Raw genomic sequence first — 20,913 nt, 5'->3', positions numbered from 1 at the left:
TAGGCTCCCACAAGCCAGAACATGCAGTAGAATCAAAACCCAGTGCCGTTGTCCTTGGCTTCTCAGTCAGCCCTCCTTGTCAGCCACGTTCAGGGAGTCCGGTTTGATCAAATGCTCCATCACCCAGCTGGCCTTGTTGAGCTCCCATTAGATCAGCCCCACGGTCTCAGTGGGTGGGTGCACCCCTCGCGGTCCTAACTTCCTTGCTCATGTTCGCCCTCCTTCTGCTCCTCATTTGGACATTAGGAGCGCAGTCCAGTGTTCCAATGTATTTAGAAACTGGCCAGCTAGCATATTGCTATGGAGAGGTTTGAAGACAGACAAAGGCAATAGGTAAAAGTCAGTAGCGACAGTGCTTGTGGGCAATTACTGCTTTTCCGGAGGTCCTGAATTTTGTTTCCAGCACCCATATGAGACAGTTCATAGTTGCCTGGAAGTCCAGCTCCACTGGATCTAACACAGTGACATGCACACACACACACACACACACACACACACACACACACACACACACACACTACTTTAAAAAATTAGCTTTAAAAAAAGAAGTAAAATGCAGCAGCTATGTTTTTATGACTTTTTTTAATACTTTTTTTTTTAAACGGGAGTACTCTTTCAAAGAATCCTGTCCTGGAACTTGCTCTGTAGACAAGTCTGGCTTTGGACTCAGAGATCCTCCTGTCTCTGTCTCCCAAGAGTTGGGATCAAAGGTGTGTGCCACCACTGCCAGGCTCAAATATCTTTTAAGTCCTCAAAAGTCAGAATTATCCATGTCCATTCTAAGGCCTGACTTTTGAAGCAGGATTGGGACAAATTGGTTTGAAAGGCAAATGGTCGACTCTGGGGCTTTCATGTTGCCTGTCTAGCTCCGTGGGAGAGTGCCTGCTTAACACTTCCAGGGCCCTAGGTTCAATTCAGAAAAAAAATCTGTCAAAAAGGTGTCAAAATGAGAATCAATATTTTCTTTTTTTTTAGAGTTATTTATTTATTTATTACAGATTTCTGCCTCCTCCCTGCCACCGCCTCCCATTTCCCTCCCCCTCCCCCGATCAAGTCCCCCTCCCTCATCAGCTCTAAGAGCAATCAGGATTCCCTGACCTGTGGGAAGTCCAAGGACCACTCACCTCCATCCAGGTCTAGTAAGGTGAGCATCCAAACTGCCTAGGCTCCCACAAAGCCAGTACGTGCAGTAGGATCAAAACCCCATTGCCATTGTTCTTGAGTTCTCAGTAGTCCTCATTGTCCGCTATGTTCAGCAAGTCTGATTTTATCCCATGCTTTTTCAGACCCAGGCCAGCTGGCCTTAGTGGGTTCCCGATAGAACATCCCCATTGTCTCAGTGTGTGGGTACACCCCTCGCGGTCCTGAGTTCCTTGCTCGTGCTCTCTTTCCTTCTGCTCCTGATTTGGACCTTGAGATTTCAGTCCGGTGCTCCAATTTGGGTCTCTGTCCCTGTCTCTGTCTCCTTTCATCACCTGATGAAGGTTAATATTCAGGAGGATGGGTATATGTTTGTCTTTGGATTCACCTTCTTATTTAGCTTCTCTAGGATCGCTAATTATAGGCTCAATGTCCTTTATTTATGGCTAGAAACCAATTATGAGTGAGTACATCCCATGTTCCTCTTTTTGGGTCTGGCTTCCCTCACTCAGGATAGTGTTTTCTATTTCTGTCCATTTGTACGCAAAATTCAAGAAGTCCTTGTTTTTTACTGCTGAGTAGTACTCTAATATGTATATATTCCATACTTTCTTCATTCATTCTTCCACTGAAGGGCATCTAGGTTGTTTCCAGGTTCTGGCTATTACAAACAATGCTGCTATGAACATAGTTGAGCATATAATTTGTTGTATGATAGGGCCTCTCTTGGGTATATTCCCAAGAGTGGTATTGCTGGGTCCAGGGGTAGGTTGATCCCGAATTTCCTGAGAAACCGCCACACTGATTTCCAGAGTGGTTGCACAAGTTTGCATTCCCACCAGAAATGGATGAGTGTACCCCTTTCTCCACAACCTGTCCAGCAAAGGCTATCATTGGTGTTTTTGATTTTAGCCATTCTGACAGGTGTAAGATGGTATCTTAAAGTTGTCTTGATTTGCATTTCCCTGATCGCTAAGGAAGTTGAGCATGACCTTAAGTGTCTTTTGGCCATTTGAACTTCTTCTGTTGAGAATTCTCTGTTCAGCTCAGTGCCCCATTTTATAATTGGGTTGATTAGCCTTTTACGGTCTAATTTCTTGAGTTCTTTATATATTTTGGAGATCAGACCTTTGTCAGTTGCAGGGTTGGTGATGATCTTCTCCCAGTAAGTGGGTTGCCTTTTTGTCTTAGTGACAGTGTCCTTTGCTTTACAGAAGCTTCTCAGTCTCAGGAGGTCCCATTTATTCAATGTTGCCCTTAATGTCTGTGCGGCTGGGGTTATACCTAGGAAGTGGTCTCCTGTGCCGAAGTGTTGTAGTGTACTTCCCACTTTCTCTTCTATCAGGTTCAGTGTGTTCGGACTGATATTGAGGTTTTTAATCCATTTGGACTTGAGTTTTGTGCATGGTGATAGATATGGATCTATTTTCATTCTTCTACAGATTGACATCCAGTTTTGCCAGCACAATTTGTTGAAGATGCTCTCTTTTTTCCATTGTATACTTTTAGCTCCTTTATCGAAAATCAGGCGTTCATAGGTTTGTATGTTAAAGTCAGGGTCTTCTATTCGATTCCATTGATCAACTTCTCTGTTTTTATGCCAATACCAAGCTGTTTTCAATACTGTAGCTCTGTAATAGAGTTTGAAGTCAGGGATGGTAATGCCTCCAGACAATCCTTTATTGTATAAGATTGTTTTGGCTATCCTGGGTTTTTTGTTTTTCCATATAAAGTTGATTATTGTCTTCTCCAGATCTGTGAAGAATTTTGATGGGATTTTGATGGGGATTGCATTGAATCTATAGATTGCTTTTGGTAGAATTGCCATTTTTACTATGTTGATCCTCCCAATCCAAGAGCAAGGGAGGTCCTCCCATTTTCTGGTGTCCTCTTCAATTTCTTTCTTCAAAGACTTAAAGTTCTTGTCAAATAGATCTTTCACCTCCTTGGTCAGAGTTACCCCAATATATTTTATGCTATTTGTGGCTATTGTGAAAGGTGATGCTTCTCTGATTTCCCTCTCTGCTTCCTTATCCTTAGTGTATAGGAGGGCAACTGATTTTTTGGAGTTGATCTTGTATCCTGCCACATTACTAAAGGTGTTTATCAGCTGTAGGAGTTCTTTGGTAGAGTTTTTGAGGTCGCTTATGTATACTATCATATCATCTGCAAATAATGAAAGCTTAACTTCTTCCTTTCCAATACGAATCCCCTTGATGCCCTTATGTTGTCTTATTGCTATTTCTAGAACTTCAAGCACTATATTGTAGAGGTATGGAGAGAGTGGACATCCTTGTTGTGTTCCTGATTTTAGTGGGATGGCTTTGAGTTTTTCTCCGTTTAATTTAATGTTAGCTGTCGGCTTGCTGTAAATAGCTTTTATTACATTTAGGTATGACCCTTGTATCCCTAATCTCTCCAAGTCCTTTATCATAAAGGGGTGTTGAATTTTGTCAAATGCTTTTTCAGCATCTAATGAAATGATCATATTTTTTTTCTTTCAGTTTATTTATATGGTGGATTACATTGATAGATTTGCGTATGTTGAACCAGCCCTGCATCTCTGGGATGAAGCCTACTTGATCATAATGGATAATTTTTCTAATGTGTTCTTGGATTCGGTTTGCCAGTATTTTATTGAGAATTTTTGGGTCGATATTCATGAGTGAGATAGGCCTGTAATTCTCTTTCTTGGTTGGGTCTTTGTGTGGTTTTGGTATCAGGGTAACTGTAGCTTCATAAAAGGAATTTGGCAATGACTCTTCTGTTTCTATATTGTGAAATACATTAAGGAGTATAGGTATTAGCTCTTCTTGGAAGTTCTGGGAGAATTCTGCATTGAAACCATCTGGTCCTGGGCTTTTTTTGGAAGGGAGATTTTTGATAACAGTTTCTAGTTCTTCACGACTAACAGGTCTATTTAGATCGTTCACCTGGTCTTGGTTTAGCTTTGGTATATGGTACTTATCTAAAAAAAATGTCCATTTCTTTTGCATTTTCCAATTTTGTGGCATACAGGCTTTTGTAGTAAGATCTAATGATTCTCTGAATTTCCTCTGGTCTGTGGTTATGTCTCCCTTTTCATTTCTGATCTTATTTATTTGTGTGTTCTCTCTCTGTCGTTTAATTAGTTTGGGTAGGGGTTTGTCGATCTTGTTGATTTTCTCCAAGAACCAACTTTTTGTTTCATTGATTCTTTGAACTGTTTTCTGTGTTTCTATTTTGTTGATTTCTGCCCTCAGTTTGATTATTTCCAGTCTTCTACTCCTCCTGGGCGCATCTGCTTCTTTTTTTTTCTAGAGCTTTCAGGTGTGTTGTTAAGTCCCCAATGTATGCTTTCTCCGTTTTCTGTAAGTGGGCACTTAGTGCTGTGAACTTTCCTCTTAGCACTGCTTTCATTGTTTCCCATAGGTTTGAGTATGTTGTCTATTTATTTTCATTAAATTCAAGGAAGACTTTAATTTCTTTCTTAATTTCTTCCTTGACCCTGGTGTGGTGCAGTAGTTGACTGTTCAGTTTCCATGAGTTTGTTGGCTTTCTGGGGGTAGCATTGTTGTTGAATTCTAACATTAGTCCGTGGTGATCTGATAAGACACAGGTGGACACTGATATTTTTTTGTATCTGTGGAGGTTTCCTTTGTTACCGAGTATGTGGTCAATTTTCAAGAAGGTTCCATGAGCTGCAGAGAAGAAGGTATATTCTTTCCTATTTGGGTGGAGTGTTCTATAGATGTCTGTTAAGTCCATTTGCTTCATTACCTCCAATGATTCTCTTAATTCTCTATTAGGTTTCTGTCTGATTGGCCTGTCCATTGGTGAGAGAGGTGTGTTGAAGTCTCCTACTACTAGTGTGTGGTTGTATGTCTGCCTTGAGTTTTAGTAATATTTCTTTTACATAAGTGAGTGCTTTTATATTAGGGGCATAGATATTCAGGATTGAGACTTCATCCTGCTGAAACGTTCGTCTCATGAGTATAAAGTGTCCCTCTCCATCTCCTCTGATTGATTTAGTTTGAAATCAGTTTTGTTAGAAATTAGTATGGCCACACCTGCTTTTTTCTTAGGACCATTTGCTTGAAACACCTTTTCCCAACCCTTTACTCTGAGTAGATGCCTGTCTTTGTGGTTGAGATGTGTTTCTTGCAAACAGCAGAATGTTGGATCCTGTTTTCGTATCCAATCTCTTAGCCTGTGCCTTTTTATAGGTGAATTGAGCCCATTAATATTAAGTGATATTAATGACCAGTGCTTGTTTACTCCGATTAGAATCAATATTTTCTACATTGAAAAAGGAGTGTGTACAACTTGTACATGCTTATTAATTACAGAATATTCCCTCAACCTTGCTTATTATCTTCACACCCGAATATATTTCATATTATACTTCAGTGAAGTATTTACTAATTTAATGGTTTTCTCAATACTCTCAGCTTTAAAAATGAACCACAGTTGATTAATTAATTTAATTTTACTGGGATCTGGAATGAGGGCTTTCTGCATTCAAAAGAGGGGCTCCTCTGCCTCCCTTTTTACTATTAATTTTGAGACAGCCTCACTAAGTTACATAAATTGTTCTTGAGTTTGCGTTCCTCTTGCCTTAGCTTCCTGAGCAGCTGAGTTCACTCATATGCCTGTATAAGTAGCATGTTCCTCAATGCTTGGATTCAGGGGGCTTTTAAAGATGTTTGTTATTCTTTCCGATGTAATCAGTTCAGCTTTCCAATGACAAAGATAGTCATTGATTTCTTTTGGTTTGCTCTAAATACAACCCACACACATATTTTTAAAAGATGCCTGTTTCAAAGGTTAGTTAATAGAATTCCTTGCACCACACTATGAAAACATAGTTGGAGAGGCATCTTTAGAGCTTCAAAGGCAAAGACATATTTGAGTCTGTCATTTTCTGGTATATAATATGTTTAGCGATATTTATGGCAATTGCAAATCTTTTGTTTCTAAAATGACAACTTCAATCTTTGTAGAGATATTGATGAGTCTCAAGTTTAAACTTAGTAATGCAAACAGATAAACATGGGTAAAAAGTGGTGTACACTTGTAGAGAAGGTGGGGCTAAAATCTGAAAGTATGTTTGTAAGAGATTACTTTATTACTATGTGGATGAATGGAGGCTTGGAATAGAGAGTTTAAAGGCTGGCCAGCCATGGTGCTACATACCTTTAATCCCAGCACTTGGGAGGAAGAAGTACGTAGATCTCTATGAACCTGGCCCACAAAGTGAGTTCCAGGACAGCCAGAGTTATGTTGAGATCCTATTTCAGAAAGAGGTGGGAAAAGATGAGGGAAGGGAGGGTTAGTGGGAGTAGGGGCAGGGAGAGAAGAAAAAACATCGAGAATTGTGTGATAGTCTTTTTCTATGTAATGTTAAAAGTTTAAATATTGTGTTTGTTTTTAGGTCTGCTCATATGCACTACCTGCTTGCCTTCCTTCTCTTAGTATTTTTAATTCTTATGATTTGCTGTTCAGAAGTTACAGTTCTGCTATGCTATTTTCGACTGTGTGCTGAGGTAAAGACACAGATATTAATGTTACTTAAGTATTCTAAAATTGCATTATTGGAATTAGAGTGTTTTCTCAGAAGGGTATTGAAATAAATACTAACTTCATGATTTTTATTACTTGGGATAAGTTCTGTGTTATACTTTCCTAATGATATATTTCGACTTTGATGTAGCTACTGAGTGCTACTTTAGATGCAAGATTTAAAAAGAAAGCAATTTCTCTCTGGGTGGTTACTGTAATTTCTGCTTGTTATTCAGTTAACACTGAAAAAATATGGCAGTGGGGGGCTGGTTTGAGTTTAAAAATATGGGGGTAGGTGACTAATTTTCATTTAGACATGTAAAAGACTTAGTACATTGATTTTGAAAAACAATTAAAGGTTTCTTTGTAGTGCCGGGAAGGATTATATTTTGTGGAATTGAGGTCTCCGCTGCAGGTCCTTTTCCCTTCTTCTAATATATTCCTCTTCTTCTATATATGTCCTGGAATTCGCTCTGTAGACCAGGCTGGCCTTGAACTCACAGAGACCCACCTGCCTCTGCCTCCAGAGTGCTGGGATTAAAGGCCTTTGCCACCACCATGGTTACATCTCTCTCTTAAAATTTATCTATTTATCTATGTATCTATCTATGTATCAACGTATCTATCTATCTATCTATCTATCTATCTATCTATCTATCTATCTATGTGTGTGCCCTTTTAATTGCTAAGCCATCTCTCTAGCCTCACCTTGTTTCAGGGTTAGCACTAGGGTTAGGTTAAATTTCATAAATCATCATTTTATTATTGTTAAATGTCATTGTCTAAAGGTAACAATAAAGAATTATGAGAATGATTATAGTACTTGTTGCTTTGCAGCATTTTGTTCTTTAGATGTAGGTATGAAGTATATAATGAAATATGTATTATATTTAGCTACTGATAAATTTTCTGGTGCATTTTTATCATAAATAGAAGATGTAACAATTGTTAATGAGCCTTAAGAAGCAAGCATATCGTGGGTATATTTTATTTCTTAGACGGAAGAATGGATGAAGAAAGTATGGAATATATACATATTAGAGTATTACTCAGCAGTAAAAAACAAGGACTTCTTGAATTTTGCATACAAATGGATGGAAATAGAAAACACTATCCTGAGTGAGGTAAGCCAGACCCAAAAAGAAGAACATGGGATGTACTCACTCATATTTGGTTTCTAGCCATAAATAAAGGACATTGAGCCTATAATTCGCGATCCTAGAGAAGCTAAATAAGAAGGTGAATCCAAAGACAAACATATACCCATCCTCCTGAATATTTACCTTCATCAGGCGATGAAAGGAGACAGAGACAGAGACCCACATTGGAGCACCGGACAGAAATTTCAAGGTCCAAATCAGGACTAGAAGGAGAGGGAGCACGAACAAGGAACTCAGGACAGCGAGGGGTGTACCCACACACTGAGACAATGGGGATGTTCTATCAGGAACCCACCAAGGCCAGCTGGCCTGGGCCTGAAAAAGCATGGGACAAATCCGGACTTGCTGAACATAGCGGACAATGAGGACTACTGAGAACTCAAGAACAATGGCAATGGGTTTTTGATCCTACTGCACGTACTGGCTTTGTGGGAACCTAGGCAGTTTGGATGCTCACCTTACTTGACCTGGATAGAGGTGGGCAGTCCTTGGACTTCCCACAGGGCAGAGAACCCTGATTGCTCTTAGAGCGGATGAGGGAGGGGGACTTGATCGGGGGAGGGGGAGGGAAATGGGAGGCAGTGGCGGGGAGGAGGCAGAAATCCTTAATAAATAAATAAATTAAAAAAAAAGAAAATATTTGGGACATCTTGAACATCAATAATTAACCAGAAGAGCTCATGGTACCAAACATCAGTATACTTGGGGCTAGAGTTTATTACAGAAGAAGACACATCATAATGAACAAGGGAAAAAGACACAGTTCATGAGTCTTGGCAAGATCAGGCTTCATGCTGACCTCAGTCATGTCTCCCATAGATCCTGAATTTAGCTAGAAAATCCCATTAACTACAAGGTCTATCTTAAATTTCTATAATACTTTTTCTTGTGTCTGACCTAAGTCATCACTAGACATAGTATTGCATTTTTTAAAATAATGGGTTTCATTATGAACTTTTCTTCTATTTTTTTAAATTATAATTACATTTTTTAATTTCCTGAATATCCTCCCTAAATACCCTCCCATATATCCTTCCTTGTTTACTTTCAAGTTTGTACCCTCTTTTAAAAATTGATTTGCATAATACATGAATAAATATATGCACATATAAATCCTTAAATACAATCTGATCAGTCTGTATAATGTTACTTGTATGTATGTTTTCAGAGATAACCATTTGGTATAAAATAAGCAATTGGTGTACTCTTCCTGGCGAAGACTGTTTCCCCCATTCTTAGTGTCCCTTAGTTGTTTTTGTGTAGAATTGAGGCCTCATGGGTTTCCCTACCCCATCCACTTTGATATGTCTGTGAAACTTCTCTTCACAACAGATGAAGAACACTACAGCAAATCACATCAATCAAAACACAGAGTTTTGGAGCTCAGTTCTAACAGATACATCTGCAAAACACTTTTGTACCTAAGGCTCAGTGAATACTAGAGAAGAAGGAGACAGAAATATTTTAAAAGTCACAGGGAGCTTGCTGTGAGATTGTGTCTCCTAGTAATGCCAAAAGCTGCACCCATGAAGCCTCACCAACATAGCTGCCCTATCATGAGCTTTTCCTCTATCTATGTAATGTATTTGGTCATATGCCATAACTTTTTCTTTTGTGACCCCCCACTCCATTTGATACCATTCTTTCCAACTAGTTCCCCTTTCGCTGTCATATCTTTTCCTTTTGGTAACCCCTAGAGTTTAGTTATGATTTCTTACAGGAGCATGCGGGAGGGGTTATGCATAGGACATGTGTGACTTACAAGTGGCTATACCACTGAAGAAAATACCTCTCCCTTTTCTAGCAGTCATTAACTTCATTTACACACTCGGTGAGGGCGGGGTCTTGTGATCTATTCTCTTCTGTGATAGAATGTTAACAGTCTCGATTTTGTACATGCCTGGTGCTGAGAATCACAGTTTCTGAATGTTTGAGAGTGCAGTGACCATGCCAAGCACAATAGAAAGCATCCTATAATACTCTGCAACATTCCTCTGACTTTTTTTCTGCTCCTTATTCCCATGTCTCATGAGACTCAGCGGTGGTTATATAGGTGTCACATTAGGGCTAAACAGTAGATTCTTGCCACTACTATTGGTTACCCACTCGTATTAGATAGTCATTTGGTCAGAAGACATGGATGAATCAAGCTGAAACTTACCAGGAACCTCCCTCCCTGTTGTTTGGTTCTTATAGTAGTAAAGAGAATAGAGATTGCCATAGGAGAATTGTCATATTAGCAGTCCTACTTAGCTACGGACCCTTCATGTTATATTATCAAATAGCCAGGCAATGCATTTGGCATTGGTGCAATAATGGCAAGTCTGTTACTGGGGAAGTCAATTGATTTTCATTGGATTTGAGATATTGTGGGCAGGCGGAAATTCATGCCTGTCATAGTAAGCTTAGTCAACATCCTATTTGGTCAGATTATTAGCCCTAGTAGTGAACGATTGCTATTGTTTTCCTTAGTGGACAAGATGTGCCTGCCATATTTCTGCCTGAATATTTTTTATTACCATTGAGCAGTGCTACTGTCAGCTTTTGCCAGAGAGACTTAGTTTTTGCAGTAGATGATAGTTACTACAGAGACTCCAAACTGGGCACAGCAGAATTCATGGCAGTAAAGGAAGATGAGCTGAATGCCTTCCAAGGCTGAGGCAGTCTTAAAATTGCATTCCCCATGAATTATAACTCCATGCTTCAGAAGGCACATGTGATATCCCTGGAAATAGAGTTTACAGTAGCTAGAGCATCTCAAACATGACATAATTACATGTTTTATTAAATTGCTTATGGAAAATCAAATTTTATTTATATTTTTAGGAATTTGTATGAGTGTTTTGCCTGCATGTATACCTGTGCACCATGTGTGTGCCGTGTCTGCAGAGGTGAGAAGAAGACATGAGATTCACTGGAACTGGCGTTAGAGAGAACTGTGACCACCATGTAAGTGCTGGGAATCAAACCTGGGTCCTCTGGAAGTGCAACAGTGATCCTCACCACTGAACTATCTTTCCAGTCACTACATTTTCTACTTTTAATTAGTAATGTTATAGAGTTCATCTTGTGTTATAAATATAACTGCTAGTCCATTTATACTTATTATTTCACCTAAGCAGCATTTATTTCTGTTTTTACAGGATTGTGGTTGGTGGTGGAGAGCCTTTTGGACCGGCAGTTTTACATCCATTTATGTTTTTCTATTTGCAATTCATTACTTCTTTACCAAATTTCAGGTCACTGGCATCAGAAGCACCTTTATGTACTTTGGATACACATTGATTCCGTGCTAGCTTTCTTCCTTTTCAGAGGTACGTGACAACAGAATTGTGCAGTATATTTTAGATTCTCTAAAGAGTCAGACATTTGTAATTTACTAAGCGTCAATAACTATTAGAGGAAAGTACAGGGAACAAAGTCGCCAAGTCCATTCATATGTTTTTGGTATCGAATATCACGAAGCCTGGGGAACTAAATGTACCTTCCATACTTCCTTGTAAGATTTCTTTTCCTTGTGGATATTTTTAATCATTGGGGATATTTTCCAAACCACAGAATTGGTTAAATGTAATAAACTTTGAATAGGCTCCAAGTACAAAAATTAACAGATTTAAATACCTTTTGAATTATTAAAATTAGATTATTTGGCCACATAAGCAATTACATGTCAAGGACAAGATGTATATACTTGTAAGGATTAGTGGGTTGCTGGCTATTATTTGTCTCAAATGTGGTGGAAACATTTTTCATACTTAATGAGTGCTTAAATTAGGTGAAAAAAATGAAATGTTTTATAAAATGGCCTAGTTGAAAATATAATAAAATTTCAGAGGCATTAGACCTTCCGAACACAAAAGAATGTTTTAGCTTGCCTCGCTAAGTTTGAGTTTTAGTAGCTTAGATCACATCATTTTTATAAGACAGAGTAGAAAACTTAAGTATTTTGTCAGAGTTAACATTCAGGTTCAGCAAATACATAAAATGAAAACTGGGAGCTGGGGAAGTGGGTCCGTGTCTAAAGTATTTACTATACAAACTTAAGGACCTTACTACAGATGTTTGTCCGTTATCATCATGGCAGGGAGCGTGGTGGCATATATGGTGTAGGAGAAGTAGCTGAGACTTTTACATTCTGTGAGAGAGAGAGAGAGAGAGAGAGAGAGAGAGAGAGAGAGAGAGAGACCAAAGACAGAGACAGAGAGAGACAGACACTGGACCTGGCATGGATTTTTGAAATCTCAAAGTCCATTCCTGGTGACATACTCCTACAAGGCCATACTTCCTCCAGGAGGACACACCTAATCCTACTTCTTTCAAAGCTCTCTACTTCCTGCTGACTAAGCACTCAAATATATGAGCCTATGGGAGCATTCTTATTCACCCCATCACTACATATGTAGCATTGCTTAGCTACCAGCAGTTCTATTTCCAATAGCAGACAAGAGCACTTTTATCATTGTATTCTAACTCAATTCTGCATGTTATTTTATTTTAGCTTTCCCCCTGAAGTATGCAAATAGGGCCAAGGAAAGTAGCTCAGTGGCAGAACACTTGAGTAGCATGTTCAGTTCCCAGCAGTACAAGAAAAAACATTATGCATATGAATCATAAGCATACACCTTGATGTGCTATCATAAAGTGAAACACCATTATTATTAGCACTCACATAGATCAACAGCACCTGATTACCAGCCCCAGAACTGCAGTGGGGCCTTTCTACTCACTTTCTACAAGTGTAGCTACTGCCTTGACTTTCAGTAGCAGAGATCAATTTGTCCTAACTTTGAATATAGAAGTATGTACATGTATACAGAATAAAATCTTTTATGTCTGGTTTCTTTTGCTGCTGCTTTCTTTCTCTCAGTATTGCTTGTGAGACTGATCATTACCAATGTCTGTAGATGGAGTCTAAGTCCCTCATTTATTTTGTTTTGAATTACTCCATCCGTCCTCATAAGTTACTGGTTATATATTTATGTAGTGTACAGTTAGATACATAGTAATTTCCTCATATTCAGGTGATACCAGTCTATGACCCCAAGTGATTACCTGAAATCATATATAATCCTGGATCATATATACATACACCCACATAGTGTTTTCTTATACCTACAACTCTACAATAATTTTACAAATTTGGCACAGTAAAGATTAACAGTGCTTGTTAATGAAGTAGAAAAAAATAAAGCATTTATAGGAATAAGTTATGTGACTATGATGTCTCACTTATTTCCTAAATATCTTTTGTACCATATTCTTTCTTTTTGTGCTGATGTTAGATGATACAATGTCAACCTGATGAAGTGAAGTAAATTATGTAGATATTTTGATATGGCCTTATATGCAAGGGTTACACGAATGTGTTTTGATAGTTGTCCTGAAAGCTGAGACACTAAGTGAAAAATGAGGTAGTTAGTATACACACCACAGTGAACAAAGGGATAGATTAGCTTAGATAGAATTGAGGAAAGATGTAAATTTTCATCATGCTATTCAGAATGGCACATAATTTCTGATTTATGAATTATTTATTTTTGAAATTTTCTACTCAATATTTTTGGATCATCGTTGATTCATGCCTGTTTTTATTTGCTTCTTTTTCTTTTCTTTTTTTGGGACAGCGTTTCTCTGTGTAATAGTTCTGGCTCTCCTGGAGCTCACTCTGTAGATCAGGCCTGCCTCTGCCACCAAAGTATTGGGATTAAAGGCATGTGTCTCCACAGCCTGGCCAAGCCTGGCTTTCTATGTGGATGCTGGGATCAAACTCAGATCTTCATGTAACTAAAAGCAAAACAAAGCAAGCAAACAAACAAACAAAAAGCCTAGCAAGACCACATATAAGAGGCATTTACCAGACAAAACATAATCACTTCTGGCTTATTTTCTTTCATCAACAAGTATTTTAACTCACATTGTTTTTTCCTGAAAACCATATTGCAAGAGCTGTTTTATTTTCTTCCAAAATAGAGGTAGTCCTGAATAATCATGTTTTCTAATAACTCACCCTCCCCATTGGTCTCTCCACCAGCTGCATATTTGGCTCTCTGTTAATCATAGTATGCTGAATAGTGACTCTCAATGATAAATAGCAGTCTCTCTCTCTTTTTAAAGATTTATTTTATGTGTGGGGGTGTTTTGCCTACCCATATGTTTTCGTACCACATGTGTGCAGTTCCCATGGAGGCCAGAGATGTCAGATCCTCTAGGACTGGAGTTACAGATACATTGTTAGCAGTTTTGTGGCTGCTGAGAATTAAACCTGGGTTCTCCGAAAGAGCAACCAGTGTTCTTACCGCTAAGCCATCTCTCCAGCTCCTGAATATGATCTCTTGACAAAACAAATAGACCTTCTCCGGTACATTCCTTGACTCCACTATCATTACTCAGACCTATTCTGTGAAATTCAACTTTTGCATTATTCCCTGGTTCCCACTCTATGCTTTCTGCTTTCCTTTTGTGTGTTATCTAACTTCAACTTTATTACCATTTTAATCTTGTAGTCCTCCCTTTCTATTCACATTCACATCTTAGAACTTATCCATTCTCAGTGTTCTCACTGCTCACTGTCCTCCATTCTGTATCTTTATCATCAACTGTATTTTGAGTAGTTGTGTGTCCTGTTGGTACTTCACATTCCACACACGTTCCCAACATAAATAAATACTCCCTTTCCTTCAAGCTATGCACCTTAGTCTTTTTCTCTCTTTCCTGGCTAAACTTTTAGCTGTTTTGATCTTGTATAGGTCTTGGGCACATAACCACAGCTCTTATAAGTTCATGATTATGATAACCATGTCATATACAGATGTCATTTCACAGCCCTCCTCCGCATCTTACTTGTACACTGAAGAACTGAAATCCCTTTGAGATCAGGACCTGTTATTGCCAATTCAAGAGCATCATTCTTGAAGTGCATAGGGCATGAACGGCAAGAGATACTATCATGTCACCATATTTCTGTATCCAGTTTAATATTAAATCACAGGTGTGAGAACTGTGTTAATTGTGGTTCTCAATCAGATCATGGAAACATTATTAGATAATAAAGTATGATTTTGGCATCTCTTTTTCAAGACAGTTCTTTTTGGAGCTCTGTCTGCCTGCATTATCTTAAATGGCATGCTTTTTATATATATTTAGATCTGTATGTTTTGATCATATTCTTTCTCTTTCCTCAACTCCTTAAAGATCCTTCCCCAAAAACACTCACCCCCCACAACACCAAAGAAGCCATGGATTCCAGTTTTTGTTGACCTATTACTTCCTTAGCATGTGGCCTGTCCTGGAGTGTGGTTGTTATACCCAGTGTCTCTCCATTGAGGAAAACTTTTTTTTTCTCCTATCAGCTATAAAGGGAAAATAGATTTTTGGTTAGGGGCTACACCTTGTGTCCTCTTGCCTTTCTTCAAGGTTGGATTTTGTCTGACTTGAACTGATGCAGTTCTTGGATATGCTTTTAAAGTCTTTGTGAGTTCCTATGTGCATCAGTCCTGTTGTTTCTGGAAAATTCTGCTTCCTAAGAATCATTCTCCGGCTTTTACAATTGTTCTGCCTCCTTCTGCACAGATCCATGAGCCTTGAGAGGAGGGATGTGAGAAAGATATAAAGTAATATAAAGTTTGTCACTCTCTATACATTATCCAGTTCTGGGCCTCTGTCTTAATCACCAAAACTTGTCTGATGAAGACTGAGTCATGCACTAGTCTTTTGGAATAGCAATATACCATTAGGGGTTGTTTTACTTCCATTTTCACTTAGCTGAATACTATCAGGATTTCTCTAGGGCCTATGACTTATTGAGTCTCAGGTCATTGGCTTTGTTAATAGTGCTAGATATTAATTTGCTCTCTTTCACGGAGCATAAAATATTATTGAATTTTAAATTTAATAAAAAGAGTAGGGATATTGGTTACTCCCTTAGCATTTATGACACTATTGCACCAGTGGGTATATCATGCAGTCAGGTCACTATTGTTGTTCTCAAGGTTTACATCTAGGTGAGATTAATAATTATATTTCTACTCCAGTACACAGAATCTTCTAGTGTTGTCTGTGAATGGTTGTCAGTAGAGGTAACTTTCCTTGGTGCTTGAATTCATTCATGGCATCATAGGATATATAAGACTTCATCTTTCAATAATGAACATTGTGACTGTAAGAAGATACTTTATACACTAAGAATTTCACATTCATAGGAAGAGAGAGGGACAGAGACAGGGATGGGCAGACACTGATTTAATCCAGTGAAGTTTCTTCTTTGCACAACTTGCTTCTTTCCTTTCTTTGAATTATTTCCTTAAGATGATGGTCTTTGAACGACAATGACAAAGTCACATACTTTTATGCTTCCTTATGTTTTTTTGCTACCAGTAAAACATATTGATTTCAGTCTTGGCTGATGTTGAATATTATCTGTAAAAACAAGCAAAGGAGTTTCATATTTTTTCATTAGCATTTCATGTCTATTATCACAGACTAGTATTCCATTGTTTTCTATTGTTTTTGAAACCAGGGGAAGTGATAAGTGATGTGCTCTGTGACTTGTGGTCTTTTATTTATTTTTCATTTGGTAATATATATATATATATATATATATATATATATATATATATATTTCCAAAGACTCAAGTAACAGGGAGAAGAAGGATAAAACACAATATTCTAACAAAGGATAGTAGGAAAGGAACTTTGTATTTTACAAAGGCAAATGAATTTTAGTCAAGGTTGAATTACTTATCCAAAATCTTAACTAGTCTTTGTTTTAAAAAAAATCTTTTAAATATTTCATTTTGAGTTCTTTAGAATATTAGGACAAGAATGAGGAAAATATAATTTTCTTTACATAATGCAGCTGTAAGTGCTGATTGGGTCTTCTGAAATTTTTCTTTCAGTGAAATAATATAGGACTTGAAACTCTTCATGGATATTTAATTACATAGTATTTAAAATCCTAAATATTCTTAACTGAACAGTCTTAATGGCTATATTATTTGTACCACATTTTGTTTTGATGAGTTTAAATCTTAGAAAATTAATAGAAGCGACGTACTCCTATTTTGATGTAACAGATATAAAGTTAAAATAACTGATTAAGAACCAATATTTGAGCTTCCTTGTCTTACAGCCTGAGCTGTAATATATAGCCCACATTAGTACCACTACAAAGGCAAGGACACTGAGGCCTAGTCAGTGTGAAAAACACAAGGGAAGCACTTACAAGGAGCACTCAGTTGTTGGCTATGCCTCCTAACACTTTACATAGGATTCACAGCCGGAGACACAGAAGTTAGGGTTCCCTAACTCTGAGTGATGCATTCAAGACATTTCCTTAGTACGTGATGGAACCACAATTCATTCAAATTTTGATTGGTTTGATTCCAGAGTTTATTCTTTCATAAAAAAAACCTCTCTATGTTCTCTTCAAGAAAGAGGCATGTTTTTTTTTAATATGGACACCAAATCAACAATCAAAGAATACCTTTGTAACTTACTGTATGGTCTTCCATTTGACCATGTGTACTATTCTTGACTGCAGGAACTAAGACCTAGTACATATCAAGCAAAAAAACATGTGATAAATGTTTCGGTAATTATCCTATCCTAAGGAGTCTAAGTCTTGTATTATAAATAACTTGGCCAAGTCACAAGAGAAAAGTAACTATGACTATCTAGTTTTCAACCCCATCAAAGAACTGAGAAGGGAAATAATATTACTTGAGTAAGTAGGAAGTGCAATCAAGCAAATTCCAAAATTTACAAAAAATGACAGAGACAACTGGCTACTTGGGCAATCACCCAAAATCTCATTTGCAAGGTTGGAGCAACCAAATTTGGCTAAGGCATCGAATAACTGACAGACCATTTTCAGAGGCAGGAAATTTTTCAAAATCGTCTAACCAGATCTAGGCAGGATTTGACAGTCTTTTTTCTTATGTCCTGCTTGTCCTGTCTGGACATGGTGCATTTTGTCAGTGGTCAATGCATGGGTAGTTCCTTGTCCAAAGGCCACTTTTGTCAAGAAGAAAACAAGCTCCAATAAAAGCATCACATATACAGAAGGACTTCCAGCACCAACTGTGTGTGTGTGTGTGTGTGTGTGTGTGTGAGTGAATGCATTTATCTGCACCACATGTGTCTAGAAATTTGCAGAGCTCAGAAGAGGTCATCACATCCCTGTAGTAATAAAGGCGCCGGCGGGGCTGCGTCCCCAACACCCCAGCCGCCTGCTCAGCTAGCTTATGCCCCGAAATAACAACACACAAACTGTATTCATTTAAACACTGCTTGGCCCATTCTCTTCTAGGCTTATTCTCACATATTAATTTAGCCCATTTCTAATCATCTGTGTATGGCACCCTAAGGTGCGCTTACTAGGAAGATTCTAGCCTATGTCCATCCTGGGTCGGAGCTTCATAGCGTGCGTCTGCCCAGGAGCCAGGAGCATGGCGTCTCTCTCAGGCGTCTGCTCCCGAGAGCAGAGCTGTGGCATCTGACCTCACTTCCTCTTCCTCCCAGCGTTCTGTTCTGTTTACACCTCCCACCTATCTTCTAACCAATAAAATGGGCCAAGGCAGTTCCTTTATTAGCCAATGACCTTCCTCCATCACATCCCCTGGACCCAGAGTTGCAGGCAGTTATGAACCATTGTGGTTTGACTGAGAACCAAACCTACGTCCTCTGCAGCAGCAGTAATTGCTCTTAACTTCTGAGCCATCTCCTCAAAATCTTGATTTTCAAACTAAGTTTACCATGTCATTGAAATCATAATTTCTGGGCTTGAAACACACAGGTTACATTTCACCAGGCATTTTCAATATGAAATCAGTGTTGAGGGCTGCTGTATTTAGATAAATCCCACGTATTGATATATTTCAAGTTCCAAGCCAGAATATTTGTGATGTTTCTTTAATAACATTGGAGAGTTCTTATAATATGAAATTATATATGAAAGGAATATGTCCTGAAGTATATAGTGATAACTTATACTGTCCATGTTCTAATTTATCTAATTCAGTTTATACTAATATTGGTGTATTTTTTGGGAGTTAAGGTCTAAATTTCTTTCCACCTAGTACCATTTATAAAGATTGCAGCCAGTCTTGGTGGAACATGCCTGTAATCCCAGCACTTGAAACACTGAGGTAGGAGGATCACCTCAAGTTCAAAGCTAGTAATTTCAAGGCCTGCTTCGAATGTTTTCAAAACAAACACCCTAAAAATCATCAACCAAAGATTTCATTTTTTTTTTTTTTGGTTTTTTTCAAGACAGGGTTTCTCTGTGGTTTTTGGAGCCTGTCCTGGAACTAGCTCTTGTAGACCAGGCTGGTCTCGAACTCACAGAGATCTGCCTGCCTCTGCCTCCCAAGTGCTGGGATTAAAGGTGTGCGCCTCCACCGCCCGGCTCAAAGATTTCTTTATACTGCTATATTAGTATTTATACTTGTTATTTTGTTGAATAATTATTTCACTGTTTACATAGATCACAGTCTAGCTAATGACCTCTTAGAGGAGGTTTGTTTGTAATTATTCAATGTTTTAAGCCATAGTATTAAGATTAACTTTGTGTTGATGTTTTTTCTATAAGATTATGGGTTATTTTCATAAAAATCCTCACAAATAGGATATTGTTCATGTTTATAAGACAATTTGATTTGAAAACTAATACGTATTCTGGATATATGTTTCATTTCCATTATTATATAATGATAATGATATTTTATAGTTCTGTGTGTGTGCATGTGTGTGTGTGTGTGTGTGTGTGTGTGTGTGTGTGTGTGGGAGAGAGAGTAGGCTAGAGTTTCATGTCAGGTATCCTCAGTCATTCTTCACAGTATTTTTTGAAACAATTATTGAACCTGAAGCTAACCAATTGGCCATACTGGCTGGCTGATCAACTACCAGGGTCCTCATGTTTCTGCCTCCGAGCATTGTGATTATAGGCAAACACCATAGCACCCAGAAATTATGGGGGTGTTGGGATCTAAACTCAGTCTCTCTCTCTCTCTCTCTCTCTCTCTCTCTCTCTCTCTCTCAAGACAGGGTTTCTCTGTGTAGCCCTAGAGGTCCTGGAACTCGCGTTGTAGACCAATTTATGGCCTCGAACTCACAGAGATCTGCCTGCCTCTGCCTCCTGAGTGCTGGGATTAAAGTCATGTGCCACAGTTGCCTGCCTCAGTTCCTCATTTTTTGTGTGGCATACACTTTACTGACTGAGCAAGCCATCCTCAGAGCCTGGTTACTTACATTTTCTAAATTCTGAAACAAATTACAAGAACTTTATATCAGAAAGTAGTCTTGAGCCTCTTTGAAATGAAGAACACAAGGTGATAATTTTGTTTAATATTTGGGCCTGGTTAGAGACTTACAGAATTCAATCAGAAGGATGCTCTCACCTGTTTATAGGTGACTGCTTCTGGCCTTGTTGCTCACCGTAATTGCTTAGCAAGAGAGCCTGGTGATTTATCTTGTTTTGGTACAGGGTCTCACTATGTAGCCTAGGATGGCCTTGACTTAGTTTGATTTTCCTGCTTCAGCATCTCAAATGCTAGGAATACTGGTGGGTAACACCATGACAGCTGAACCCGATGACTTTTATTTGATCATGTATAAATCTTGAGATTTAAAGATTTGGCACCCTGCCTTGAAGTAGCCATATTTGTGTTTTTAAGAAAGCTTCATATGTTTTTTTTTCTTTCAGTTTATTTATATGATGGATTACATTGACAGATTTTCTTATGTTGAAACAGCCCTGCATCTCTGGGATGAAGCCTACTTCATGGATATTTTTTTTTACATTTTCTTTTATTATTATTATTTTTTTGTTTTTTTTTAGTTGTTGAAAAAGAAAAAAAAATTCCGCCTTCTCCCCGTTTCCCATTTCCCTTCCCCTCCTCCCACACATCGTCCCCTCCCCTCACTCCCCTCCCCCTCTCCCCCTCCCCCCCACTCCATTCCCCCTCCCTCTCAATAATTAAGAGCAGTCCAGATTCCCTGCCCTGTAGGAAGTGGATATTTTTTTAATGTGTTCTTGGATTCTGTTTGCCAGAATTTTATTGAGAATTTTTGCATC

General features: G+C 38.4%; 1 pseudogene; it reads left to right on the top strand.

The window, feature by feature from the left end:
- The window catches only part of LOC121437488, a 51,159-nt pseudogene extending 35,741 nt beyond the window's left edge, over window positions 1-15,418 (top strand).
- Window positions 15,419-20,913: the final 5,495 nt, after the last annotated feature.

The sequence above is a fragment of the Microtus oregoni genome, unplaced genomic scaffold (genome assembly GCF_018167655.1).
Source record: "Microtus oregoni isolate MIOR12 unplaced genomic scaffold, Mior012 000052F_ref0000163, whole genome shotgun sequence".
NCBI lineage: Eukaryota > Metazoa > Chordata > Mammalia > Rodentia > Cricetidae > Microtus > Microtus oregoni.
The sequence above is the reverse complement of the archived record's forward strand: the minus strand, read 5'-3'. Positions and strand labels throughout refer to the sequence as shown.